Below are 10,335 nucleotides of genomic sequence, written 5' to 3'. Positions count from 1 at the left end.
GCGGGGAGGAGGTGCAGGGCCTGGCCAGAGCGGGCCTGGCCACGGGCAAGGGACAGCGACCTCCTGGGCCAGGACAGGTGAGAGCGGCGCAGGCCCGGGCCCGGCGTGGCGGAGGTGCGCGTGAGCGGCCAGCAGAGGGCGGCAGAGAGCCAGGAGCGGCCCGCAGAGGAGCCCGCGCCGGCCCCGGTGCCCAGCTCCGCGCCGCGCGGACCCACCGAGCCCGCGCTCAGACGCCCCAGCTCCGCCGAGAGGCCGCTTGCGCCGGGTCCTTCTTCTTCCCCAAGTTCAGACAGAGCCCCCGGGGCCATGGCCAGCCCTTCCGGCAGCTCCAAAGCCACTGGCAAGCCCCGAGGCAGGGACGGCCGGCCCAGGAGGGAGGAGGACGACGTCCCTCCCGAAGAGAAGAGGCTGCGGCTGTTGCTGGAGGCGGGAAGCGCGCAGCCCCAGGACTGCGAGGACGGCGAGGACGCGCCGCGACCGGGCAGGGAGGAGACCGGCACCCAGACAGGTGGCGACGGCAGAGGAGTAAGTGACACGGGCGCGGGGGTCCGGGGGTGCCGGGAGCGCGGGGGTGCTGGGGACGCGGGGTAGGGGCGGCGGGAGGCTCCGTGGCCTGCCCCAGGTTGAAGTTGGGAGGGCGGCCTTCATTCTGAACACATTTAGGCAGCACGGGCAGCCCTCCTCGCCGTGGGCTGCATCAGAGCCCCCCTGCCCAGTCTTGGGGTTGCTCCCGGATGCTGTCTGGGAGGCTTGCTCATGGTGACATCCTCATCTCCCCGTGCACGTTACTGCATTCAGAGCTTGGGTCACCTGGACACTGAACTCAGGTGAATTTTCTCTGAGATCCCGGGAGAAGGAGGACAGTTCTCTGGAAGGTTTTCCAGGGCCGATCACGGAAAGGATGAGAAGGGAGAGGTCCTGGTCGGGGACACAATTACGGTGGCAGTGTAACACCAGGAAACTTTATTGCGTGAAGTCCCTCTCACTCCCTCTACCTCCTTCTTTTACGTGGACTCTGCCAAAGACCAGGATACCAGAATGCACTGCAGTGACCAAACGTAGTGGGACCTTGGGAACGCGAGTCTGGAGCCAGGCGGCTGGGGTTTGCATCCTGGTTCTGCCCCTCCTTAGCTGGCTGACATGGCACAAGCCACTTACCCTCTCTGAGCCTTACTGTCTTCAGTGGCAAATGGATCTGTCAACAGGCCCCATTGTCTGGGGTTGTTACTGCTGAGATTAAGGGATGCTCGTCCATAGAAAGACTTAGCGTTGTGCCTGGCACATAGTGTATGGTGGATAAATCGGACTTAGGACTAAAACTCATGCCTTGGTGTGTTTTTGCAGTGATGTTTTGTTCTGGGGTGCATCACAAGAGACACGGTTCTTGGCTGGGCATGGTGGCTCAAGCCAATAATCCCAGCACTTTGAGAGGCCGAAGGGGGAGGATCGCTTGAGCCCAGGAGTTTAAGACCAGCCTGGGCAACATGGTGAAGCCTCATATCTACCAAAAAAAAAAAAAAAAAAAAAAAAAAAGCCAGGTATGGTGGTGTGTGCCTGTAGTCCCAAGTACTTGGGAGGCTGAGGTGGGAGGATTGCTAGAGCCTGGAAGGTTGGGCTGCAGTGAGCTGTGATCATGCCACTGCACTCCAGCCTGGGTGATAAAGTGAGACTCTGTTTCAAGGAAAAGAGAGAGAGACAGACAGACAGACCCACAAGAGTCTTAAGCCAGAATCTTCATGTTAAAATGCCTTCTGGAGGCTAAAAGGATGATATGTTGATAATGAAATATGTAAAAGGCAGAAACCCCACTGACTTGTTTGGTCCACAGAGGGAAATGGGAATCGCATGACCTGAAGGATGATGGAGGAACTGAACAGAAACCATCCTTGTTTCCTGAATCTGAACGTGGCACCCTCTTTTCACGGTGTCTGTATCTGCTCAGTCCGGCGGCCCCTCGAAAAGAGGGAATCTTGATTTTCAAACTTAAAATTTGGCCCAAAGCCCACTGCTGCCCACAATGCCCGCCAGACACATTCCTCTTCCGTTTTAGTTTCTATGGGAATGCTCTCTTTGAAGAACCCATGAAGCAGTGTCAGGCTGGTGTGAGGATCAGCAGTGATTTCTTTGAGGAGGAGAGCCCGTTTCTTCACTCACAGGCCATGTCTGAGTGGATCAAGAAGAACAGAGTGCCCTTTTATGAGATTTTGTCTGCGTAGACCATTAGCTTTGTAAAAATGTCAAAACCATCCTCGTTCTTTAATAGCAGATTATTTTGGACTTTTCTCTGCAAGAAGCAGCATGGGCATTCAGATGCTTTTAAGGATAAAATGTTCTTTCTCATCACCAGGCCTGGTGCTCTGGATGGCTGAGGTTTTAATGTGACTGGATGTCCCTTGGAGTGGCTCCCAGGCTGTGCTCTTGTGGTTGGGTGGCAAGGGGTTGCCTTATTCGGTGGTGGCTAGAGGAGATTTTAGCAGATAAATCGGGACCCCAGGAGCCCCTGAGTGCCAAGTCCTGCTGCAGGGCATGTGTTTATGGTGGGGAGGCGGGGGGGTGGAGGGTCGGGCACATTGATTTCCTGCCAATATCAGAAATTTCACGGGCTTCTTGTGTATCCATAAACACCCATCCCATTGAGAAGGCCTAGAAAACCTGGCCCTCCCCAAGCCTTTATTGACCGCTTGTGAATGATCCCAGTGTGTGTCTGACCAACAGCTCTTCCTGGAGGGAGAGAAGTCTCTCATAGGTATTTGGTTATCAACCTCAACCATTTGCTGAGCCTTCCCCAAGACCAGGCACCTCGGCAGAGATTTCTGGGTTGTCAGGCAGAACCGAGCATTCAAGGGTGATAACTCACTGGAGTCCCTGAAATCCCTGATGAACGCACCAGGTAAAAGCATCCGGGGTTGAAACCAGATCAAGAAGGTTATTGTCAGCCTGCGGCTCCTGTAGAGGTGCATCTACTTTGCAGGTATTTTCCTTCTTGCTGAGGAGAAACCTGGGTTTCTTAGCTTTGGCACAGTCACAACACTTGGGGTCAGACCATTCATGGTGGTGGTCGTGGGGCCGTCCCATGTATTGTAGGATGGTTAGCAGCATCTCTGGTCTCCATCCTCTAGGTACGATTCTACCCTCCCAGCTATGGCTACCCCAGATGTCTCCAGACGGTTTCAAATGCCATGGAGCAAGGGAGTGGTACGTGAGCAAAACCACCCCAGTTGAGAGCCATTGGTCTACACTTGTGGAAATGTTTGAGGGTGAGAGTGTCGAGCTTGGGTCCCTGCTGTACCCTTTATGAGCAATGCGGTCTTGGAAAATTAATACTACTCCAGGGGCCTCAGTTTTCTCATCTATAAAATGGAGATAAATGAGATACACTTCCATAGGAAGGTTATATGGGATTTACTGAGATAATAAGACAGTACATGGAAAATGCTGGGCATAGAATTTATTTATTTTTATGTTTTTTAAAGATGGAGTCTTACTCTGTTGCCCAGGCTGGAGTGCAGTGGCATGATCTCTGCTCACTGCAATCTCCACCTCCTGGGCTCAAGTGATTCTCCTGCCTCAGCCTCCCGAGTAGCTGGGATTACAGGTGCCCACCACCACACCTGGCTAATTTTTGTATTTTTAGTAGAGATGGGGTTTCACCATGTTGTCCAGGCTGGTCTCAAACTCCTGACCTAAGGTGATCCGCCTGCCTCGGCCTCCCAAGGTGCTGAGATCACAGGTGTGAGCCACCACGCTGGGCTGGGCATAGCATTGTAACACAGACAAAGCACAAAATACTTGGGCAATATCTTTTTACATTTGGCTTGTCTAGACTCCATCCTCCATCCCCTCATGCACTGGTGTGGTGCAGACCAGAATATCACCCACCTAGACTGCAGAGTGGATTTGGGTGGCATCTTGGCTTTCTGCACAAGACTTGCCTGTTCCCCACCACATCCCCCTGGTTCTCAGGGTCCAGGATTCCAGGAAGCAGAGATGTGGGCAGGCAGGGTAGGTGGCCCACCCAGTTCACTCCCACGCTGGGGACCTGCAGAGCTGGCTGTCCGAGACAGGGTGTTTGGACCAACATCTGGGTTTCTGGATTTCCATTTGAGCATAGCTGGACTACACAGGCTGAAGCTTTCTCTGCCGAGATATAGATATTTCCCTGGTGACGATCTTTCAAGCTGACATGAAGACATGGCCGCCCACTGGAACGTGGTGTGTCTGCCGTGGCGCTCTTGTAATTTGTGAGGCAGGCTCCTGAGGAATGCAGTGCGTAAGTGGGAAATGGTGGGAAGTTCTCGCATCCCCCCCGGCCGAAAGTGCTGCCTGCACAGGTTGGTGGACGGTCCTTTGAGCAGGAAGAAGACATGAAGCACATTCCTGTTAGCTACGACAGAGAGGGGCAGGGTACACACTGGACATTTCAAGCCCCTCCAGAGAAGCAAGTCTTACTGTGCTAGGAGTACTCGTGGAGTGCGGGCTGTGTTGCCCTGGGCTTTAATTATTTCAGGAACATTTAACTGCAGTGTTGGCAGGCCAGATCTTGATATGTGTTTCTCAGTTGGAAAGACTTTGGACCATAGGGAAATGTCTTCTCAATTCTTTTAATTGCATTAAGGTTGTCATTTTTCTTCTTGTGGCCTCTGGAATGTGACACAGAACTCAAGGGACAGAAAGGAGATGAGTTGGAGGCTGGGACAGGGGTCCCTGCCAGGGATGCTGGTGACTCACATGACGGTGTTGATGTGTGGAGTCCGGTGCCTGGTTTGGGGAATGTTCGTGGGATATGTTCCAAAGGACTGACGGACCTATCAGGTACTGGAGGTGAATGGTCAAGTCTGATCTCAGGGCTGACAGTGTCAGGCAAGGACAGGAAGTTGATGTTGGACTCATTGGCTGAGGTTGCTTGGGACCCAGGGGGCAACGTGTGCCAGGACAGATGGGTCTGGGGCTAGGAAGGCAGGTTTGGGCTGGAGACTTGGGCTTGGGAGGCATCCCAGGTAGACAGTGGTTGAGGCTGTGGAAATGACTGTGATTGCCTGGGATGAGAGTGGAGACGGACAAGATGGGGGTTTTGCTCTAAGCCTGGGGAACCCACCTCCCAGGTTCAAAGGATTGTCCTCCCTCAGCCTCCCAAGTAGCTGGGAATGCAGGTGCGCGCCACCATGCGTGACTAACTTTTGTATTTTTAGTGGAGTTGAGGTTTGGCCAGGCTGCTTTAAACTCCTGACCTCAAGTGATCGGCCCACCTTGGCTTCCCAAAGTGCTGGGATTACAGGCATGAGCCACCATGCCTGACCATTTTTAAATACTAATTTTTATGAAATATTTTCAAACACATTTTACTGTACGTTGGAAAAGTCAATCATGATTTGAAAACTTTATCAAAATCCAATCAAATGTCAATTAACCATTTAATTGTGGATGAGTAAGGAGACTATTTTGACCAAAACATGTTAGAACAATTACCACTTATAGAAATAATCTATGTTTTAATGTTTTAGTTGAATTAAACAATCTTTTATATTCTGTCCAGGTGCAGTGGCTCACACCTGTAATCCCAGTACTTTGGCAGGTTGAGGCTGGCAGATCACCTAAGGTCAGGAGTTTGAGACCAGCCTAGCCAACATGGCGGAACTGTCTCTACTAAAAATACAGAAATTAGCCAGGTGTGATGGCACACACCTGTAATCCCAGCTGCTTGGGAGGCTGAGGCAGGAGAATCATTTGAACCTGGGAGACAGAGGTTGCAGTCAGCTGAGATCGCACCACTGCACTTCAGCCAGCCTGGGTGACAGAGCGAGACTCTGTTTCAAAAATAAATAAATAAAATAGAATTCTGAATTTTATTTTTAATAATTATTTTGTAAAAAGAATGTCTTGTTTTTTGGAGTTGTTGAATTTATTGAATTGACAAAAATTATGTACAAGAGGGTACAACATGATGTGATTGAAGTATGTATACATTACAAAATGGCTAAATCAAGCTAAATAACATCACCTCCCAGACTTATTTTTTTATGGTGAGAACACTTAAAAAATCTACTCTCTTAGTGATTTCCAAGTGTATGATATGTTGTTATTAACTGTAGGTACCATGTTGTCCCATGGATATCCTGAACTTATTCTTCCTCTCTAAAAATGACATTCTGTGTCCTTTGGCATCTGCCCACTTCCCCACCCTGGCAACCATCATTCTACTCTGCTTCTGTGAATTCAACTTTTTTCTTTTCTTTTTCATCCTTTTTTTTTTTGAGACAATCTCATTCTATTGCCCAGGCTGTAGTGCAGGGGTGTGATCTTGGCTCACTGCAGCCTTGACTTCCCAAGCTCAATCAATCCTCCCACCTCTGCCTCCTGAGTATCTGGAAGTACAGGCATGCACCACCACGCTCCACTAATTTTTGTATTTTTTTGTAGAAATGGGGTCTTGCTATGTTATGCAGGCTGGTCTCGAACTCCTGGGCTCAAGCAATCTGCCGGCCTCAGCCTCCCAAAGTGCTGGGATTACAGGCATGAGCCACCATGCCTAGCTGAGTTCAACTTTTTTAGATTTCACATATAAGTGAGATCATGTGGTATTTGTCGTTTTGTGCCTGGCTTATTTCACTTAACATAATATCCTCCAGGCTCATCCATGTTGTCTTAAATGGCAGGATTTCCTTCTTTTTGAAGGCTGAATAGTATTCCATTGTGTACATACACTACATTGTTGCTGGAAGTGTAATGGAGGCCAGTTGGGGGAGGAGGGGGAAAAGATTCACTCTAAGTCTAGATGCTCCAGCACCCACCCAGGATGTGTGCAAGGAAGTGCAGGATGCTCCTGGTCTTGCAAACTGTGGTTTGTGGGACTCCAAAGCCCCTATCCTTCCACAGTGCTTTCTGTCTTGTTATCACATTTCCTTGGAGGAGAGCCCAGCCTTGGTGGAGAGGCCTGCTCTGGCTTTGTCCCTCAGCATGAGATGGCAAAGGATGGTGCTGCTGGGAGACCCTCACGTCTGCACACTGGGGGCTGCTTGCCTTCTCCATTCCTCCTTCAAGTATCTGAGCAGCTCCTGTGTGCCAGCTGCTGGTCTACAAGATGGATCGGTCCTTGGAGATCACGCTGTAGCAGAGGAGGCAGGCTGTAGCCCACACGCCACAACCAGCCCCCTGCCTGTTCACACAAATAAAGTTTTATTGGAATACAGCCACACCCATTTCAGTGCATATTGTCTGTGGCTGCTTTCCTGCTACAATGGAGAGTTGAATAGTTGGGACAGAGACCTATGGCCTGCAAAGCTGAACTATTTACCATCTGGCTCTCAAGAAAAGGGAAAAAAAAAGCTTATCTTTGTACCCCAACAGTCTTAGATTAAGAGTACTTTGTACCACCCTGACGTCCCAGGCGGCCATGAGTTCAGCCACTCCTGAAATGTACACAAGTCTGGGCTAGGGTTGCAGCAGGTGAGTCCCAATTTTGCAGGTCTTTGGCATCAGGGGCACAACCCAGGATTTTGAGTGGGGTTTCCTCACCACTGTGGCTGGGCACAGGGCTAGTGTGCTTTCTGATTTTTGTATGGGGAAGAGAAAGGAGGGAGGAAATGGCAACTTGTTGCCCTGTTCTAACATTTTCCTAAGATGGGTCTCCAGGCAAGGGCTTGGGATCTCACCTTGCACAGCTTACAAAACCCAGTGAGGCTGGCTGTCTTGGCGCTGCCACTCTGAGGGATGGAGCCCCCAAATTACTAGGAAGGGAGATAAAAGAATGGTTTCTGCAAGCACAAGAAGTGGCGTTATTGAAATTAACATTTCCCCCAAGTTTTATAATGTCTAGGCATGCATATTTAAGTGTCTGTCTCAAAAGCTCTTGCTAATAACAAGATGTTGCATTTAATTTCCTTTTTTTGTTCTCTGAGCAACATGCAGCTTCCTGCACAGCCCTCCTTGCAGGCAACTGCACTGAGGTGACAGTCCTCCTGACTGCCAGCACAGATCCCCAGGGCCTCTGAGAGCCCTGTATTCTGGGGGCAGCCTTTCCCCCTTCTATTTGGCCCCAGCTGGAAGGGGGCAGGTTACCCACAGCGCAGCACAGGGCTCCTGCCTTAGCTTAGCTTAGCTCCTGCCTAAGCACAGGGCTCCTGCCTTAGCTTCTCTAGGGAGTCTGGCTCCCTCTGACCCTCTAGACCTCACCAGCTGAGGATCAGAGCCCCGGGGCAGGAGCCCTGTGCTCTGATAGAGCCAGACTATGTTTCCAAAAAAAAAAAATTTATGTAGAAAACAAAAAACAAAACATCCTCTTGATTTGCTTTTCTTGATCTTGCTTCTCAGAGGTAACACTGGGAAGGGTTGGGGTGTACCTCTCCACACCTTTTTCTTTGATTTCTTTTTATTTTTTATTCTACGTTCTGAGATACATGTGCAGAATGTGCAGGTTTGTTACATAGGTATACATGTGCCATGGTGGTTTGCTGCACCTATCAACCCGTCATCTAGGTTTTAAGCCCCGCATGCATTAGGTATTTGTCCTAACGCTCTCCCACCCCTTGTCCCCCACCCCCGACGGGACCCGGTGTGTGATGTTCCCCTCCCTGTGTCCATGTGTTCTCATTTTTCAACTCCCACTTATGAGTGAGAACCCGCAGAGTTTGGTTTTCTGTTCCTGTCCACACCTTTTTCCTCTGTGCACACAAGCACATGTATTTGCATATAAGTGTTTATTGTAACCTTTTTTAAAAAGTAAAAATGGAATAATGCTATATTTATTCTTTGGAAAGCCTGCTTTTCAGGCAGCATGTCTTTGACATTGTCTCACGTTGGAACCTGGGTACCACCTTCTTCTCCCAGCAGTTATTCTGACGTGTGGATGCACCACGCTTCATTTAACCAGCCCTGCACCGATACGTCTTTGGATGGTTTCCACCTTTTCCCAGTCACAGATGGTGTTCTGATGGATTTCCTTACACACATCACTTGGTGCTCTGTGCCTGCATTTCTGTGAGATGTTCCTGGAGGTGGGCTCTCTAGGTCAGAGGGGGATCTGTGCTTAATTTGCATCCTGTGCAAAATTCCCTCCAGTCATCCGGCTCCCCAAGGGCTCACATGGTACTGTCCTCTGTAGACATCATCTTCTGCAGATGATGGCACGACTGCCTCTCTTTCTTTTACTCACACCAGTCTGCACCCTGGTGTCCTGGGGGGTCCAGCCCCTACCTGCTTGTCTGCCCCCACCCCACAGTCCCCCCAGCCCCTGCTAACAGGGACTCTGGCTTCTGAGCTCTGGCAGACTGCCTCACTCTGGAGAAGTTTGCTTTCTCAAACATTCCTGGCAATGTTACTGCAAATCTCGAGGCCTGCATTTGTCTTCTTCAGGTCTCAGTTTCCTCAAAAGTAAAATGGGGTTAATGTGATGCTACTGTCTGCATCCTAGAGCTGCCATGAGGGTTCAGTGAGATCACTGTTGAGAGCACGTTCACAGCGCCGGCCTTGTGCGCAGTCAGCACGTGTAGGGCAGGGCTGTTGCTGATACGTGGTTGACTGTCATTGCTAGACTGTGGCTTTACCGGGGGCATTGTCTTTAGTGCCAAGCCCAGAGCCACCCCTAGTACCTGCTGTGTTTATAGAGTGATTGAGTGTCAGGGTCAGAGACTAGGGCAATGGCAGCAGAAACAGAGGAAAGAAGTGGGGCTTCTAATAGGTCCTGAGCCAGTGGCCCTTGAGATGAAGACTTCTTGCCAAGGTCTGGGGCTGTGCTGTGTGTTCTAGGCCCGAGACTGGAAGCTAGGCCTGGCTGCAGCCCCGGCTGAGCTGGGGAAGTGCAGGTCAGCATCCTGCTTCATTAGGACACCTCCAAGCCCAGCTTAGACCTGGATGCCAGGTGACCCTCTGTTTACTCTGAGCCCAGACAGAGGACAGGGAAGTGTGCAAGTGTGGGAACCCTCATCACAGCCCTTGACTCTGTAAGGCATATGGGTTTGTGCACGTGTGTGAGCACGGCCATGGCTTCTCTGTGAGTTTCAAGCTCGAGGTTGTGTTTATGCAGGGTTAGGCTTGCCAGGTAAAATACAGGAAGTCCAATTAAACCTGAATTTCTCATTAACCTTTTTTTTTTTTTTTTTTTTTTTTGGTGCAAATATATCACATGCAATATTTGGGACCTGCTTACCCTAAAAAATGATTTGTTGTTTATCTGAAATTCAAGTTTAACTGGCATCCTGTCTTTTCACTTGCTACGTATGAGAGTTCCGTGTGGGGGTTATGAGTGTGCATTTGTGAGTTCCCATGTGAAGGACTCTCCAAGTGTCTGTAGGTGCCAGGATGGAGATGGACAGAGAAGATCCTCTCGGGCCGCTTTAGTGG

The 10,335-nt window shown here is 50.3% G+C and overlaps 1 protein-coding gene across 1 annotated transcript in view; it reads left to right on the top strand.

Annotated features, from left to right (window-relative positions):
- The first annotated feature begins 386 nt into the window (after window positions 1-386).
- The window catches only part of ASNS (asparagine synthetase (glutamine-hydrolyzing)), a 74,623-nt gene continuing 64,674 nt past the window's right edge, over window positions 387-10,335 (top strand). Inside the window, exon 1 of the mRNA XM_055114729.2 lies at window positions 387-525. The gene's annotated coding sequence lies outside the window, so the exon portion shown is untranslated. The remainder of the gene's footprint in view (window positions 526-10,335) is intronic.

This window comes from Pan paniscus, chromosome 6 (assembly GCF_029289425.2).
Source record: "Pan paniscus chromosome 6, NHGRI_mPanPan1-v2.0_pri, whole genome shotgun sequence".
Classification (NCBI taxonomy): Eukaryota; Metazoa; Chordata; class Mammalia; order Primates; family Hominidae; genus Pan; species Pan paniscus.
This window is presented reverse-complemented; position numbering and strand designations above follow the sequence as displayed.